The sequence below is a fragment of the Periplaneta americana genome, chromosome 2 (genome assembly GCF_040183065.1).
Source record: "Periplaneta americana isolate PAMFEO1 chromosome 2, P.americana_PAMFEO1_priV1, whole genome shotgun sequence".
Classification (NCBI taxonomy): Eukaryota; Metazoa; Arthropoda; class Insecta; order Blattodea; family Blattidae; genus Periplaneta; species Periplaneta americana.
The window spans coordinates 118,383,426-118,403,596 of NC_091118.1; the positions used below are offsets into that span (position 1 = coordinate 118,383,426).

Here is a 20,171-nt window from a genome sequence, read left to right on the forward strand (position 1 = left end):
GAGTAAATAGGAGACTTTTATGGACTATTATGAAAGATGGCGGTTATCCACAACATCTTATAAATACAATAAAGAGTTTATATTGCAACTCGAAAATTATAATAAACACCGGTAGAAATAAAACTCAAGAAATTTTTATAAATAGAGGTGTCAGACAAGGGTGTACATTGTCACCTACTTTGTTTAATATTTATATTAATGATCTAATACAGAAGTGGAAAATTTTAGTAAATCCAGGAATAAAAGTAAATTTTAATACAAATGTGAATAATTTATTATATGCTGAAGATATGGTCATCATTCAAAACATATGGTCATCAAAGATGATCTACAGAGATCTTTGTATTATTTCAATATTATCTCTCAAGAATATGATTTTATAATTTCTACAGAGAAAACTAAAATGTTAGCATATTGGGGAAAATCACAAATACGTTCTAAGATTATTTTAGAAGGAAGACCGTTAGAACAAGTTGAAAATTTTAGCTATCTGGGTTGTGACATAAATACAAGAAATAGATCTGAAGATGATGTTAACAAAAAATATCAAAATTTCAAATGATGTGCGGCACTATCCATCGGACATTAAAGAATAAAACAAGGAAAGATACCAGAATTAAATTTTATAAAACAATGGCTACTCCTCTTCTTCTTTATGGATCAGAAACTTGGGTAAACACAAAAATAAAATACAAAGTGCTGAAATGACATTTTTAAGGAGAACAAAAGGATGTACAAGATCTGATCGCTTTCGAAATGAAGAAATCAGAGAGGAACTACATATCTTTAGCATGAATGGAAGAATAAAGGAACATAGAGATAGATGGTTCCAACATATAAATAGAATGGAGGACACTAGACTACCAAAACTCTTATTAAGTTACAAAGCGACTGGAAGAAGAGACGTAGGACGACCTAAGGGACAATGGAGGGATAAACTGTGAAGCCGGAACAGGCAATATTGCCTACTCCGTGTAGTGAAGATGATGATGATGAACTATAGAGTAATCTATGAAGAAATAAGGAAATGTAAGCATATCTGAAATTACTCACTGTACTGATCACAGTAGTGCTCAAAACACAGTGCAACTTTGCACCGCGAACATTTCAGAAAAATAAGTTTCTCGCAGTCGGCTTTAGAGAGTGGTTCTGTACATCAGCGTGAAAACATAATTCTACAAGAGTGACGAATTTATCAGGTTTGTTGTCAAGGAACTCAGCTTTATGCAAGCCATATTAAACATATTTACATATCTAGGCGATGAAAGGTGATTATGCGTTAAGGACTGCAATTTTATCACATTATCTCACTGATGCAATATAATATTCGTGCCAAGTAACAAAACACTATCAGACAATTTACGAATGAAATTTATCTCAGATGTAAAGCCATAAACGTCAAGAGGCTGAACAATCGGAGCTGTGTGCTTTGGACTTGTTAACACTTCCACCGTTTTACCTTCTGGAGTTATTCTTTCTATAACCTGTCTATCTCGGTAACTGATCCACGGGTCTACAAAAAGAATGCTATGATCACTGACAGGTGGAAAATCCATTGTCACTTGGTGAGCTTTCATTGTTAGTATTTAAATTTGTGCCCACCAATCTCAACAATTTACTGGTTCAAATGAATTCAGTTATTATACTCAAGTTAGCTAGTGTCACTTGATTTACTTGCCTCATTTATTATGGTGATTTTACTCAGGATACTTACTTAGGAGACCTGTTGGTTACTTGATTTGAAATTATTTGGGATTCAAGACTATTTATGTTAATTACAAATAAAAATTTACTTAGTTTATTCAGTTTTAAAATGTGTTTTATTACATATATATAATAGTTTCTTTTGTTCTTTCGTTACTTCATTAACTTCCTTGAAACATCTTTTCGACCTCATTTCACTACAAACTGGATAAATTCTCTTTGAGACATTTATGTCTTAAAATACCGCAACGTAATAATAATACAATAAAATAAACGTTAAGAGTGCAAATTGGCATATCCGGATTTCTTTAACAACAATAATGCAATAAGTGAATTCAATGAAATTCCGCACACAAGTAATTCAAGTGATATTCATTCATTCATTCATTCATTCATTCATTCATTCATTCATTCATAGTTTTTTGTCCAATGGCAGGTCTTCCATGACAAACCCAGCATCTCCAATCTTCTCCGTTTTCCGCCTTCCCCTTCGACTTCGCATAAGATTAATATATTTTAATGTTGTCTAGCATCTTACATCTTCTTCTGTCCGAACTTTTCTTCCGTTCACCATTCCTATTAGTGCATCTTTCAGTAGACAGTTTCTTCTTAGCCAGTAATCCAGCAAATTTCTTTTTCTCTTCCTGGTAAGTTTCAGAATTATTACTTTTTTACCCACCCTTTATAGCACAACTTTACTTCTTATTCTGTTTGTCCATTTTACACACTCCATTCTTCTCCATATTCATATTTCAAATGCCTCCAGTTCTTTCTCGTCACTTCGGCGTTATGTCCATGTTTCTACTCCATACAATGCCACACTCCACACAAAACACTTCACAAGTCTGTTTTTTATTTCTTTTTATAGAGGCATGCAGAAAATATTCCCTTTTCTATTAAAAGCTTCCTTTGCCATAGCTATCCGCCTTTCGACTTGCTGGCAGGAGCTCATGTTACTACATATAGTAGGCCTACATCCAAAGTATTTGAAGTTGTCTACTTGTTCTATTACTTCATTTCGAATTCGCACGCTTAGCTTTTTTCATTTTTGTTACATTTACTATCATCGTTAACATTTCATTTTCTTTGATTTAATAATTTATTGTATTTCGTAGATCTTACATCAGCATTAAAGCTTTAAGATTTAAGATATGAAACAAGGCAAGAGTTACATTTCTTTTTAGCACACAAGAAATAGACATTATGATGTGAGGCGAGAAAACGACGGGTTACTGGCGGCTCGCTCCCTGCGCGGTCAGCGGTGCGCGGGCTGTTAGAGATGCAGCGTAGTAGACCCTCAGTCGCCATATGTCATTCACTGTAGTCACTAGTCGTGGTACAATAATTAATAGTGAAAGGTATCTCCAGTTAATTATCGACCCCTTCTTTGACGAACTTACGTATGCGGAATGGATGTGAGTCTATTTCCAACAATATTCCGCCACTACTCCTACAGCTGCCATGTCAATGAGGGAACTACAGCGTATTTTTGACACGAGATTAGTAAGTAATAATTTGTGGGCTCCACGAAGCCCACACCTAACACCCGGTGAGTTTTTATTTATGGGGAACATTAAGAGATATGATTTATAGGAAACAATCCTCATTCTATAGATGAACTAAAGGACTATATTCTTGTTTAGTCAACTGTCCGAAGACAGGTCTGACCCTCACAAGTTATACCAAAAAGCACCACTTATAATGTAACTAGGCCAATAGATAATGGGGTAGGGTGGTCAGTTCCTTTCCCCCTCCAGTGCATACATCGCCGATTACCTACATATTCCACTATCCAGATTTCAGATGTATACAAACAATTATTGTTCTTCCTCTGACACGTATCGTCAAGTGAGATGTACATATCAGGCAGAACCTTGATCAGACGATTAAAAGATTATATACGACAAGAAATCGAGGCTATCAATGATGTGGAACTTCAGAGTGTTGTTCATTCGTTTATCGGAAATGTCAGTTGTGTGTGGCGACAAATGAGGGACATTTTCAGCAACGACTAGGAGCATGGTAAGACCAAATTATTGAACATTAAATTGTTAGTACTGTTAGGAGAAGTGCCGGAGAAATGGTCACGCGCTCACCGGAAACCACGCTAGCAGTGGGCCAAGAGTCACCCGCTGTTTTCTCGCCTCGCGACATAATAATGTCTCTGTATAAAATAACGGCATGAGTTTAACTGAAGTACAAATTTAACTGGGATATTATATCATTCTTACACATGTTGATTTTATCGAGTGGGACACAGAGAAAGATATCAAATTTATTTTATACCTTCGGAAATGTAATGTTTATGAATTCAAATTAGAAATGTGCTGTTGTAGATTTAAAAAGTACATATACAAAAAAATAACAGTAGTTATTTTTTAATGTGTCGTTTTACAGCGTTTGAGGGCTAGTGCGCTCGGACGCTGCCCTGTGTCTGCCCTGGGCGGATCCCCACTCCTCTCTGTCGCTGCGGCTGTGGTGGTGTATGAATGCATACGATCATTAACTCTTCTTGTCTGTTCAATGATATTCTGCAGGCATTGCTGGATTATGCGTTAATCAATAATAATAATAATAATAATAATAATAATAATAATAATAATAATAATAATATCTATTTATTTATTATGGCGAAGTTAAGGCCATGAGGCCTTCTCTTCTACTTAGCCAGAAACAAAAGAAGCTGATACAATTTTACAGACAAATATTTAAAGAACACTAATAAAAAATTTATATAGTTATACAAGCACAAGTCGAGTAAAATAATGCGAACATACTAAATAATAATTAAAAAATGATATAAGGCTAGAAGTTACACTCAATGAATATGCAAGCGGTAGGTGAACCAATATTACAAATTACAAGAATAACAAATCAAATGTAAATTATAACTATACAACACTGAGGAAAATTACATATATACACATATACACACAAAGAAGAATTAAACCTGAATATCGATCACGTGTTTAAACAATTCACTTTTAAATTTATATATATCGTTCGACAGTTCCTGAGGGAGCTGGGAGGGAGTTCCAGAAACGAATTGCTGATACTGTGAAAGACGGAGAATAGTGAGCTGTTTTATGGCAAGGGATTGATAATAAAGGGTCATTTTTAGAACGAGTGCCCAGGCTGTGATAAGAGGACAAGAAATTAAAACGCACCGAGAGATATTTAGGCGAATAAGTATTAATGATGCGATATAGGAAAGTTAGTGAATGGATATATCTTCGGTCCTGTAATCTTACCCATTGGAGCGTTTCAAGGGAAGGTGTAATGTAGTCGTATTTGCGGATGTTGCAAATGAAACGTATGCAGGCATTATGAATGCGCTGCAATTTTTGGGCTAAGTTAGAATTTAAATCTGTTAGTAGAATGTCGCAATAGTCAAAATGTGGCAGCACCAATGTTTGTATGAGATTTCTTTTTAATTGAAAGGGTAGAACATTTTTCAGGCGATTTAATGAATGAAAGATGGAGAAGACGGTCTTGCATGTGTGTGTGACTTGGACATTCCACTTGAGGCCCTCGTCCATGTATACACCTAGATATTTAACAGAGTCATTCATTCATCCATATGGTGTACTATCGTTTGTGCTTAACTGTTTTGAATAAGAATGAAGAGAAGTGCGTCGACAAGCGGTTCAGGATTTAACCCTCTTGGGAGGGCTTGTATCGTGTCTAATCTGACGACAACAGTGTTCAATGTTTAATATGCCATATCAATATACGGGCAAAAAGTACAACATTAAGCGTCACTTTGAATTTAAACATTCTGATACCCACGCTCATATTATCGGCGAAGAGAGGAAGACACTAATAACGAAACTAAAGGTCGAAATGCAGTCTTCTTACGACGAGGTAAATATCATTTCAACTAATTAAGTACTCTAAAGGCAATATGATTAAATTAATGGTTAGGTTACAGTAAGTTTATTTTGAACAGTTGTCAGCAATGTATGGGAATTATTATAAAAACGTTTGTTAAACTGTTAAAGGATTTTCTGTCCGTTTAATTATGTATGTATTTTTTTGTATAGTGACAATGTCATTAAATATTTTATTTTCCCTTTCTTTCGCAGCACATTGAGCCAAGTTCCGAAACAGCTGTCAATGCAAGCTACATTGTTGCCCTAAATATCGCCAAAAGTAGCCGAGCTTTTACGGAAGGAATGTTTGTAAAGGAGTGCATGATTTCAACTTCAGAGATATTGTGTCCTTTCCTGGTGACATTATTTGAGTCAATTAGCCTCTCTCCATATAATCTGTCGCCGCGTGTAGGAACTTTGTGAACATTTTTATGACGCCCTTTTCTGTAAATGTTGAGCAGGCCCCAGTGAAGTTCCAAAGACAAATTGATAAGGCTTCAATGTCACACAATTTTGAAAGATAAATATTACAATATTCCAGGCGGCCTCGTTGTGTTTTATAAGAACTTGGAACAAAAAGAGTTCCGTTTACCCACGCATTGCCATGCACGTTAATTGTTATGTTTGACTGTATATACCTTTAAGAACACATATTCTCTGTTATGAACCTGAATAAGTGTAAACGTAGGTCATGTTTGTTCGATGTTGCGTTGGAAGCAGTGTTACACTTTCATTCTGCTCAAACAATATACCCTGATATAGCAGAAAGGGAACTAAATCAAAGACATGTCATTAATTGTCTTCCTGACTACAGAAAAAAGGGCAATTTTATTTTGTTGTATTATTTTGTAATCGCCAATTGTTGTAATTCTTCAATTCTTCCTATTTGTCATGAAATGTGCCATCCATATATGTACTCACTCGCTCACTCTACCCCTTGTACGCGTGCAACCCTTTCAGCGATCGGTATTCCGTTTCTTTCCCACTCACTTGCTGTCTCTCTCTGGGACTCGGCACAGCTCCTCCGAACCCAGGGCAGCCACGGGTCATCACGGGGGCTGCCCTCTTGGAATGGTCTGGTTTAAGTCACTCTGTAGATTTCTTCTTCTTTCTGAAGCGCTACATTATCATCTAGATTTTTTAATGAAAACACGCGCTTCCCTTTTCTTACCTATACAGTTTAAGTGTCCGTAATTTTGTCAGAGGGTAACCAAATACTTAGGAGCTATGGTAGGCCTACTGAATAAGGCGATATGTACTTCCACTATTGATGCTTCCCTTATTACACTAAACGACTGTTAATAGATAGTATACGAATCACTAAACAGATAAAATGACTAACATAAATTGTTTGTTTCAGGTGTAATCTGGGACTGAAGAGGATTGAGTAAAGAGACGATGGCACAAGAATACGCTAATGGAAGCTGTAGAAACTGAGCAAGTAACTGTGTTGACAGACAAAACATGTGATATGAGGTCCTTAAGACTTTGTCGGTGTTAATACTCGGGGGACAAGTAAACGCATACAAGTGATAAGTGCTGAGAGAGAAGTTCGTGGGACTCCATTACGTTGATCGTGCTATCGTTGATGAAAAACAATGAATCCAAATAAACTAATATTTTCTTTTATTGCTCAGCCGAGTCCTGTGCACAAAAGTTAAGTGTAAATTGCTTGATATAAGTTGTTGTCAGAGAGCCGATCTGTTAAAAAAAGTTCAGGCTGCTTTGGTGAAAAGTAAAAAAAGTCTCGATTGCCGCTTTTATATTTCGCAGTGGTTAGTTCTAATAATAGGTTGCGATGTTGAAACGCGAGATGTTCGATAAACTGCCGTGCAGCATCCAGTTCCGAGTTACAAGGGAAGACCAACAGATGGCAGCTCCTCCTTGTACAGCAAGCGGCGGCAACGCTCCGTCTTCCGATTTCCTATCGCCGCACACCTTCGCCGCTCGGAACTCGCTGTGTTCCGTTTCAGGTAAAAGCATGAATTCATACTCTTTGACAAAAACCTGAAAATGTTACTTAAAAATGCGTTATGCTCACTTGTATTTTGATATATAATTAATTTAGCTGTCAATTATTATAAAATATTATTTGCTTACATAGGCCTACATTAGTCCATATAGAATTAAAATATAATTTTCAACTCCAAACACGTTAAAAATTGGTATTATCAACGGTAATCTCACTAGACGTTTTGATTTATCTAGAGAAAATCAAAACTCGAGTGGGATTTAATTGACTATTATACGATTAGAAGAAAGTATATAAAGATTAGAAGTAACGAAGTATTCCAATACAATAAAATATTAATTGACTTACGAAAATACAACTGTCTTCAAATGTATTATTGTACCATCTCAACATTACAAATATTACGCTACATGCATGCTAGATGGCAGTAGTGTCTTTATACAGACACTGTAATGATTACTATTCAATAAATCTTAATATTAAACAATCTCTGGTACGTGACTATCCATAATATCATATAGCAGAAGTTCTTTTTATCCTCTCAGAGCAGAAGCTATAACATAACCTAACTAATACACACAAGTGTTAGAAAAGTTTTAATTAACGACGATGACATAAAAAATAAACATGAATAATTTTAAAAGGAATAATTATTGAATGTACAATTTTCAAATTTGAATGTGATTGGTGGTTCAATTGATGTTATATTGGACGTGTGCGTAATAGAAGTGGAACTCGTTGATTTAGGCCTACATGGTGTATTCAACTTATTCAGAATTTCCGAATGAATAATTTTAAAAGGAATAATTATTGAATGTACAATTTTCAAATTTGAATGTGGTTGGTGGTTCAATTGATGTTATATTGGACGTGTGCGTAATAGAAGTGGAACTCGTTGATTCAGGCCTACATGGTGTATTCAACTTATTCAGGATTTCGGAATGGTGCTCTTCATTTATTTGTAAATCGGATTTCAGAAGATGCATAGGTATGATCAGTGATTTTTATTAATTCTTGTTCTTGAATGCCAATGCGAGTCATATTTGAAACTGCTGTGCATCGACTGGAATGGTTTGTAATTTTATATATATATATATATATATATATATTTTGACGCCCAGACCAGAGCAGTTTCAAATGTTAGCAAACAAAGAAACAAATGCTAGGGACGCGATAAAATTAAACAAATGCTAGGGACGCGATAAAATTAAACAAAGCTAGGGACGCGATAAAATTGTGCGATAAGCAGCCATGATTGATTGAAATACGTCCTTTCGTACCGTTTTATTGGTCAAAAGTAGTATGACGTAGTAAGAGTGTAATAGTCAAAATAAAACATGCATCCTCATAGGTACTATCAGAAGAGTTCTCATCTTGTCGATACGTAATCCGCGAGTGCGCAGCGCGTATCCAAAGAGATGGAAAGTCGTGTGATATTTAAATAAAATTATTTCGTGAGTAATAATAAATAAATAATTAATAAGAAAGGATAATATAATTATATCACTATTAAATAAAATATTTACATTGCTAAATCAATATATTACATTGGCCAACATGACCTTGGTATCCTGCAGTATGAAATTCATGAGTAAACATTTGACAGTAACTGCAGAAATTGGGATTAGTGAAACAGCAAAATTAAACAGATATTTTAGATTACATGATTTTATTTTGAACTAGATACTTTCATAGAGTGAATTATCGACAAAATTACAATTATTGTGATATATGAATGAAGACTATTTCGAGAATGCATTGATGAATAATCTCTAATATTTAAAAGCAGATTTTATTGTAAATAAAACATATTTGACCGCTGAGTTAGCTCTGTGGTAGCGTGTCTGCCTCCAGACTAGCCGGCCCGAGTTCAATTCCCGGCGGGGTCACAAATTGTCATGTAAAATTCCTACCTCGGGACTAAGAGAGATGGTGGTGCACAACTTCTAATCACTAGATTGTGCACCAATATGCCTGGGTTAAATCCCAAATCTCTCCACAGTGCTTATGTAGAGTGTAATATATATATATATATATATATATATATATATATATATATATATATATACATATACATACATACATACATACATACATACATACAGAGTGTTTCCGGGCTGGTGTTACAAACTTTCAGGGATGACGGGGAAGGGCACATGTATCAAGTTGAGGTAAGGAACCATGGTCCGGAAATGACTGAGTCGAACGTTATAAGCAAAAATAGTTGTGTGGAAATGGAATTGTAATTTGGCACCACGTGCCCTCCTTCCCTTAACCTTTGGAACAGTCGTGGAAAGATGGTATGGGCCGGATGTCTCCTACGTGGGCACTTGTAGATACAATCTGTGATCTTGTCTACGGTTCCCATTAGCTCGTTCGTATTCGAAAATCAGGTCTGCTTATTTCGCTCTCGTGTACTCCTCCATTTTACTAGGACTGATCGACTGGACACTGCAACTTGTACACATACACTGCTGTCCAAAGATGTGCATATCAGGACCGACCATGTCCGTTACACATTACGCCAACTGCGTAGTTTCCTGTCCCCATCTCTCAGACAGCGCACTGAACGGAATACTGTAAGTAGACAACGTAAACAACGTCAGATGAATGCAGTATGTGTAAGATGTACAGATAAAGACACATAAATGAGGTGTACAGAGGAATAAAAATTATTCCATTTCCACACAACTATTTTTCTTGTAACTTTCGACTCAGTAATTTCCGGACCAAAGTTCCTTATCTCAAATTAACACATATGCCCTTCCCCATCATCCCTGAAAGTTTGTAACACTAGCCCGGAAATACCCTGTATATATATGTGTATATATATATATATATATACACATATATATACAGGGTATATGTTTATATATATATATATATATATATATAAACATTACTAAGCTAAGGTAATTTATTAACGTATAATTGATTCAGACATTTACAAATTTAAGCTGCTACATAAATTATTAAGCGTTTCGGATCCTTAGGCATTTTCTTATCTGAAGTAGTGTATTTTGATCTACTGTATCACCACTAAAAGTTTGTAAAAGTTGTTTTTCAGCACCCGGTAGATCGTTGTTTACTGAAATCGCTCAGTGATGTTACGTTATTCAGTTATCTAGTAATTATTATTAGCGAGATGACTTCAAGAATTCGCCATGAGTTTACCTGGCATTCGTCTAACAATTGAGGAAAACTTCGAAAAAATCCAAATCAGGTAAGTTAATTAGTCCGAGCGAAAATCGAAACCAACCCCGATGATAGCTATGGAGTACGAGTTACAGTTGCTAACCCTAGACCACATTAATGATCTCAACTTTCGATGAAAGGGTAATGGAACGGAGAAAAATTCTCTCCGGCACCGGTATTTGAACCCGGGTTTTCAGCTCTACGTGCTGATGCTTTATCCACTAAGCCACACCGGATACCACCCCGGCGTTGGTCAGAATCGTCTCAGATTAAGTTCCAACTCTTGGGTTCCCTCTAGTGGCCGCCCTCTGCACTACGTCATAGATGTCTATGAACGTAGGACCGAAGTCCACACATGTGCTGAGGTGCACTCGTTATGAGTGACTAGTTGGCCGGGATCCGACGGACGTAGTGCAGAGGGCGGCCACTAGAGAGAACCCAAGAGTTGGAACTTAATCTGAGACGATTCTGTCCGACGCCGGGGTGGTATCCTGTGAGGCTTAGTGGATAAAGCATCAGCACGTAGAGCTGAAAACCCGGGTTCAAATCCCGGTGCCGGAGAGAATTTTTCTCCGTTCCATTACTCTTTCATCGTATGATGATGCAGAATATCTGCATGGAAATATCATATGTACTTCGGTACATTAAAATAATATAGGTCTTAACTTTGCTATTTACGAAATAATTACTCAAACTTTATTGAAATGTGTTAAAATATTATATTTAGCTCTATTGCTTAATTACCGAACAACTAATAGCACTACGAAAGGAAAGAGTTAAAATGGAAAAATAAGTTGTGAATACTCCCTTTTAATATAAAAACAGTATTTGCAACTGTCAATGAAATGCGACCATCGTAATTGTGTAATCTTCCCTGGGTATTTAAAATATTCTTGAACAAATAATAATTCTGACCTTACATTTGTGACCTGTTCGAAAAGGTAAAAAAAGTATTGTTACGCTAATTTTAGGTAGTAATTTATTCTTTTTGTTATTTTTAAGCCGTACAATTTTTTTACGTAATGAAGTTGTAAAGAGTAGGGTAATTATGAGTTTGTTAATTAATGTTAGGTACAGAAAAAGAGTCTAATAAGGTACATGTCACACAAAATATTGCACACAGAGACTCCACAAATTTAGAAAACTACATAGAGGCAGAAAAAGGTTACAAAGAACTCTAAAACATATTTTGACGTTTGATATTGATTTTTTCGCCAAGCATATAGGTTTAGTTGTTTTCATTTATGATTCACCAAGCGGCATGCTAGAGTTACAGAGCTCCGAAGTGAACGAGAATACAATAGACGACCAATATGAAGGTTTCCAATAACTTTCTTCCAGGACCAAATAGAATTTTTAGTGTTCAGACGCAGGCCAGAGGACAGTTAATTACTTAATGCTTGAGGAAAAAATGTTCATATTTTTATATAATTAAAACGTTGTTTCATGAACAATTTCGAGGTGTAAGAGGTTGTGGATAATACCATTGCATTATCAAGGTGACATTTTGGAAATCTATTCTTGTAACAATTTCTTTATATTAGGCCTAATCATGTGAGAGAAGCTGATTCACACATGTACAATGATGAAAATATTTCCAAAACGTACGTAGATTTTTTTTGTATTTTTAAAATTACCACACAATTTTTTCCAAAAACAGTAATATCATGAAATGCTTTGAACTTCTTGTGATCCCTGAATATAATATATTTAAAATTGTGAGTTTTCCTGATTTGTATCCGAAAATAATGCCAGACATATAATAGAGGTAATAAAATAAATGTACAATGGCACAACAATATGCATAACTGATACCAATGAAAGAAATGAAATAATTAATCAGGGAGTACGTCAAGGTTTTTCACTGTCCCCAATCCTTTTTAACATATATATTGACGATGCTATAAATCAATGGCAAAGACAATTAAGTTATAATTTTAAATTAGGACAAATTGTTTTAAATTCTATTTTATTTGCTGACGACCAAGTAATCCTTGCAGCTTTGAAGAAGAACTACAAAGAAAAGTATTTAAATTACAAGAAATTATTCTACATTACAATCTACATACCTCAATAAATAAATCAAGAGTAATGCAATTTGAGGGAAAGTATCCTATTAGGTCAAAAATAGTCCTATAAAACAAAACAACAGAGCAAGTAAGATGTTTCAATTATTTAGGATGCTTATTATCTTATGAAAAAGAGAAAGATTTAAATAATAAATTATCAAAGTTCCAGTATATATGCGGAACAATTCAAAGAACCTTGCGTAACAACCAGGAAAGAGACAATGATGAGATTCTATAAGGTTTTGGCAGTTCCACTTCTAACATATGGAAGTGAAAACTGGACATTAAATAAATCTGGAAAAAGGATGATCGAAACGGCACAAATGCGCTTCTTAAGAAGGATAACAGGATACAATCTAAGGGATCATATTCGCAATACTGATATTAGAGAACAATTATAAATATATGAATTAGTAAATAAATTAACAGACAACAAATTAAAATGGTTTCAACATATAGACCGAATGGAGATATCTTGACTATCAAAACAGCCGTTACAATATAGATGTAGAGGCAGACGTTCCTTTGGACGCCCCATGACCAGGTGAAGGGATATGTTTTGAGTCTGCACAGGCTTATAACCTAACCTTGAAGTAGAAGAAGAAGAAGAAGAAGAAGAAATAATAATGCTTTTATTTCAGATGTATTATTTGTGAGAGCGTTAAAATATGTCACGTGTCACTTTTGCCGGTAACATTTATTAGGAAAATTTTGTTACGATTTCTGCCTAATTTCATGTTTTTGGACGGAAATACATTATCTGATTGGTTAGAATCTTTTTCATTCATTAATATTTGCTCTGCAGTCATAACTAAACTTTTATGGGTCATCATAATACGTTGCGCTTGGACTCTCTATTGGGAATCGCTGGGCTGTCAGGTGCAATCCCTAACTCTTTTTCTCAAATCACAATACATTTAGTCGGATCTACTACTACATTTAGGTTTCTACGCAGAAAGTCTAACATGTAAATGGTTTATTACTATTATTATTATTATTATTATTATTATTATTATTACTATTATCAGTGGGGTTTTAGGCGTAATAGATCGACTATTGGTCAGATTTTTCGTATTGGACAGATATTGGAGAAAAAATGGGAGTATAAAGGTACAGGACATAAGTCATTCTTAGATTTTAAAAAGTCATATGTCTCGGTTAAGAGAGAAGTTTTATATGGTATTCTTATTGAATTTGGTATTCCCAAGGAATTAGTTCGATTAATTAAAATGTGTCTCAGTAAAATGTACATCAGAGTCCGTATAGGTCAGTTTTTATCTGAGGCTTTTACAATTCACTGCGGATTGAAGCAAGGAGATGCACTATCAACTTTATTTTTTAACTTTGCTCTAGAATATGCCATTAGAAAAGTCCAGGATAACAGAGAGGATTTGTAATTGAAGAGGTCACATCAGCTGCTTGTCTATGTGGATGACGTGAATATTTTAAGAGAAAATCCACAAACTATTAGGGAAAAACACGGGAATTTTACTTGAAGCAAGTAAAGGGATAAGTTTGGAAGTAAATCTCGAAAAAACAAATATGATTATGTCTCGTGACCAGAACATTGTACGAAATGGAAATATAAAACTTTGAAATTTATCCTTTGAAAAAGTGGAGAAGTTCAAATATTTAGAAGCATCAGTAACAAATATAACTGAGGAAATTAAACGCAGAATAAATATGGGAAATGCCTGTTATTATTCGGTTGAGAATCTTTTGTCATCCTGTCTGCTCTCGAAAAAGCTGAATGTTAGAATTTATAAAATAGTTATATTATCAGTTCTGTATGGTTGTGGAACATGGACTCTCACTTGGAGAGAGGAACAGAGGTTGAAGGTGTTCGAGAATAAGGTGTTTAGGAAAGATTCTTCACCTGACATAATTAAAAATATTAAATACAGACGTTTGAGATGGGCAAGGCATGTAGCACGTATGACGAATCCAGAAAGGCATATAGAGTGTTAGTTGGAAGGCCGGAGGGGAAAAGATCTTTGGGGAGGCCGAGACGTAGATGGGAATATAATATAAAAATGGATTTGAGGGAAGTGGAATATGATGGTAGATACTGGATTAATCTTGCTCAGAATAGGGACCGATGGCGAGCTTATGTGAGGTCGGAAAGAACCTACGGATTTCTTAAAAGCTATCTGTAAGGAAGTAATACCATAAACATCATCATAATTCTGAAGACAGAGCGAGCCCTATTGCTACTTGTATATGAGAATAGGGTAGGTACCAGTTAGGCACGCGAGAGAATCAAACGACCGATACAGGCAACAAAGACAGGACACTGAGAGTAGTCGCTTCCTACTTGCTTCCTGTAAAATTACAAGAAGTACAATACATTTGAGAACGTGAGACGGAGACGGGCGACCTAGACGGACCAGCAGTGTCTGACGACGCATAGTGGGATATTTGCAGTGAAAAGGTGGCAAAAATTTCATTTTGTAAAATTTACCATTTCTCAACAACAACGCATGCAAATTACAGCTACGGGGTCTACGAACTGAAATACAACGATAATTTGTGCTAGAGCTACGTGCCAAGCTGAGCTATCAATCTAAATTTGGGTTTGCTGAGAGTGGTCGTGATATCTCTCGACGCGTTTCGAGGCTGCTCTACACAAACACTTATAGTTTTTGTTCGAATTGAAATGTAAAGGTTTTGTTATGGATTACTCAGAACAAGGTATGTTAATGACCCCTATATTACTTTTTTACAATAATGATATTAATTTAGATAAATATAAGGCGTAGAAATGCAAAGATATTTTGCTAGTTTGTGTATCCAGCGCTGTATTCTCGCAAACTGATCAGGTTGTAAGCTCCACCTTCCCTCCTGTCCGTCCGCCAGCCACAATCTGCGCACCTCCCGGACAAATTGCATGGCGACATCTCTACTCGGTGTACTCGGTCCGATTGTACTCATATTGTCTCAGCATGGCTTAATCGATAATAGACCCCCTTGTTTCTTTCGTAAAATATAGCACAACAAATCACCATCTTCTTCAAGTAATTTTATAAACACTTTTGTAGTCATATTTCACAATATTAGCACGTATTTTCTCAAGAGACCCATCTAGAATACTGAGAGCTTTTTCTCTATGATGGCGAGAGGAGAACATTCCCGTGCACCACGACCTGAGGTCTATTGTGCGCCCCTGGGATTAGTTGCAAGCCCACCGACCCCACCTACGCCCAACCGACCTAACCGCTAATACCCTGACGACCAGTCTCGCCATCCTTGCAAATTCGTGTACCATTCCACGCCAACAACCCCTCACATTCCTCCTCAAACGGTCTGAGGTATAAGCCCCCTCTTCCTTGGGAGGAGAGTGAGTTCCGCTGCTGGCCACAGCTACCATAGCTTGACATATCCACGGAGACTGGCCGAGAAAGTCAGCGTCTTCGGAGGGTCGCCGCAAGCGCGATCTGAAAACAAAGTAAAACAACCAGAAATGAAGAGGAAAGGACGATAAGGGAGGGAAGGAAGTGGCGAGAATGAGTGGGGTTCTATATGCCTGATAAAGTTACCTGATATTCATCCATAGAAATGAGGGATAAAACCTCACCCACGCAACTTGTTCCAAGCAGGGAATTTAATCCTAGCCCGCTGGGTTCGGGAGCGAAGACGCTACCAGGAAACCACAGTGGTGGACATATTGAGAGTTACTGTATCTGTTTATCTTATCGCTTGTTCCGGTCACTATATCAACTTCTGTGAAGAGACAAGTAAGAGATGTCTCCTGTATCTGTCGCCTTTTCTGTCGCTAGTCTGTGTCGCGTGTACCCAGCTAGACGTATTCCCCACCTCACCAGCTCACTACATTAAGGTTCAATGAGTTTCCAGGTTTCGAGTAGGAAAGCCCACTCTCCCTAGATCAATTTCTCCATGCGTCGCCAGCTAGCGATTAGGGAATGCTATGGCATGATGATGAAATGAAAATCAAGATAAACCCAAGCTGCGGCGTTGTCGACCTCAATAACAAATCTTAAGCCTAATCAGGACTCGGATTCGGACAGCCTGTGTAACAGGCTGATGGTCTAGACCAGTGATGTCAAAGCAAGCGCATTTTTCTGACCTTGACGTCGTGCTCGGGCATTAAGCGCTAGGTATGCTAGGAGGAATAAGAGCCTGCTGGATTAAGAAAACAGTGGTGCACAAACTTTAAACGGAACGTGAAATTTTATGTCGTTATTTTTATATGGCTTCTTTCTGTTTGTTATTTTCCATATTGTCTGTAAAACAAAAGTACTAACACCTATTTCTTAGCCTAATATTGCACTTGTGTTTTAAACGTTAATAACATAATAAAGAATAAAGAAGGAATATTCACACAAATTCCATAATAACTACAACTATATTGTACTAAATGAATTAAACACATCATTCATAAAGAAAGTGTTATCCCAAATAAAGACACTGAATATGACATGATAAGTTGAAATTGATATTGATGGTATCTTTAGCCTTATAAAAATAATCAAAACAATATTATAGTACAAAGCAAAATTGTCTAGGTATATGTTTTAATTGTAACTAATATTACATAATAAAACTCTTATCGCATTATGCTTTTAGGTGATATTGGTGCACAACTTTCTGTTATCAGAATATTAAATTATCTCGAAATCTGCTGAAGCTATAGAGCTGACGTTTTACCAACACATAGGCACATATCTTTTGTTTGTGATGTAACAGTATTTGCTCTGTTAATTCAATTCCTTACAAACATTTTCCATGCGAATATTTTAATACACTATCTTCAGTACTACGTATTTACGATATATTAGATTTACGAAAACATTGTTTTAGTACCTGTAAGGCTAATAAACAAACATATCTGAAAATTTCACTTTTCTGTAAAAAAGTTGAGAAAATATTCCTTTTGAATAAAAAAGCAAACTTGTGAAAAATGAACATTAAAATTAAAACTTACATTCTTATAATGCACTTATACTTCTCAGATAAATCTAAAAATTAACATGGATACAGTTTTAATAAGTTCTTTTCCCTTTATCCATTGAATCAGTGCAGGCCATCCCTGTATATAGCTCGACCAAGCGGCATATACTACCTCCTTCGTCTGTATCTTTCTTTTCCGCTCTAAAGCGCTCAGGCTCTCCTGGGCTCTAAAGCGCGCGCTTGCTCCTATGGGCATCAGTTGACATCACTGGTCTAGACCGAAACTTGTAGCTGATTTCAGAGCCTTGTTCACTCCAGAGGACGATAGACTGGTACACTAGACTTTCGTGGTTCGAATCCTGCCTGGGAAGGAAACTTTTTTTGTTCCTTATTAAAATTTATTCCCAATAATTTTCGATTACTGGTAAAATTTATGTTCTGGGAATAATAAGTTAATTAAGTAGTATAATTTCGCTGCAATCGAAAAGTATAGACCAATGTTAAAATGGAGAATATTAATTCGCACATACAGAGGATGGAAAATAGAATACTGTCTGTAGGAAAGCAAAAGAGAAAAGCGGAATCTTTTTAGGAAGAGAAGAAGAAAGCGACACAGACGTCAGATTCATCCTTAGATAATAGACCTATTTCATGAGAAACATATTCATACTTTTACTATAGTCATTTCTTTTCATTTCGTAATTGAATTTTATTAATTTGACTTGCCTTGTTTTATAGTAGTGGGTAATGGAAGAACAACCATAAGAAATTTAGTATTTAGTGCAAAATGTAAATTTCACGATCCTACTGTTTCCAAAAACTTTTTATGACTTACGTAGGAAGAGTAGCTTACATTGAGCTTTCCCATCCAGTGAATCCCGCCTTCAGGTGAGAGGTCAGATCTTTGATTTGTTACGCAATCACACTGGATTCGAGTTTCTGTAAGGTCTGGAATTTTTCAACGCAAAATACATAGTAATTTTGTGGAGAACAGATTTGCAATTGGGATTTTTTCCGGCCAAAAAGTGATGTCTTTTAATGACGATAAATGTCCTTCGGAAGGATAGTAAAACTGAGTCTGTACTCAGTTCACGGTACGTAAAATAACCCTCTTCCCGATAGAGGATTCCAGAAAAAATTGTCGACCGTTTCTCGCCGAAGCCGAAATTTGTGAATAGGGCGCATATCATTTGCTTGACTGCGCGCTGACTTGTCGTATTCTCTGACAGGAATTCATAATATACTTGAATTTTTGTACCGTTAAATAAAATTGCAGTTATTGTTAATTTGTTACTTGTCGAAGTTATATTCGTTAAAGTGGGCATAACTTTTCATTTAGCAAATTGAAGTCAGTACTGTTTATTCAGGTAGAATTGGAATGGTAAGTTATTATAACATGCATTAAACAGATGTAATTAATACATCACATACACATTTTGACCACAGGTATCAATTGAATTGAATTGAATTTACGGGAGGGAGGCACTATGGCCCAGCACTGCAACCTGTTAAGGTCTATTGCGCTAACCCTCAAGCTAGTCGCATTCCCAAACCCACACCGGCTGACTACACCAAGGTTCGCTGCGTACAGTACGATCATTTAGTCCTGACAGTCGCCGACGATGTGCGCCTAGATCAGGCGAGTCCATTTAGTTACGCTAAGGGGTGTTTGGGTTATTCACTCACTTGCCTTCGGAGCGATCGGATGTCATGCGTTAGGTAGAGCGGTATGTTTCTAGTACAATTAAGCTGTACTGCATTGCTTTACCTACCGATCGCCCTGATCTCTACTCCGGAACTCTCCCCACTACTCCTATTACTTCCCCTCTTTCGCGTCTCTGAGCTGTCAGGGCCAAATAACCTGTCTGTACTCAGGTGTCGAGCAGGCAACCCCCCCCTCCCCTCGTCACTAGGCTAGTCCCCTCCTTGTGTCGTCAGCAGGCGACCGGGGAATAATAATAATAATAATAATAATAATAATAATAATAATAATAATAATAATAATACTTACTTACTTACTTACTTACTTACTTACTTACTGGCTTTTAAGGAACCCGGAGATTCATTGCCGCCCTCACATAAGCCCGCCATTGGTCCCTATCCTGAGCAAGATTAATCAGTCTCTACCATCATATCCCACCTCCCTCAAATCCATTTTAATATTATCTTCCCAGCTACGTCTCGGCCTCCCCAAAGGTCTTTTTCCCTCCGGCCTCCCAACTAACACTCTATATGCATTTCTGAATTCGCCTATACGTGCTACATGCCCTGCCCATCTCAAACGTCTGGATTTTATGTTCCTAATTATGTCAGGTGAAGAATACAATGCGTGCTGCTCTGCGTTGTGTAACTTTCTCCATTCTCCTGTAACTTCATCCCTCTTAGCCCCAAATATTTTCCTAAGAACCTTATTCTCAAACACCCTTAATCTCTGTTCCTCTCTCAAAGTGA

At 36.5% G+C, this 20,171-nt stretch overlaps 1 long non-coding RNA gene across 1 annotated transcript in view; it reads left to right on the forward strand.

Moving 5' to 3' along the window:
* Positions 1-20,171, forward strand: part of LOC138694554 (uncharacterized) — a 512,327-nt gene that overhangs the window by 464,803 nt on the left and 27,353 nt on the right. Inside the window, exon 3 of the long non-coding RNA XR_011330972.1 lies at positions 6,937-7,549. This is a non-coding gene — a long non-coding RNA (uncharacterized lncRNA). The remainder of the gene's footprint in view (positions 1-6,936; positions 7,550-20,171) is intronic.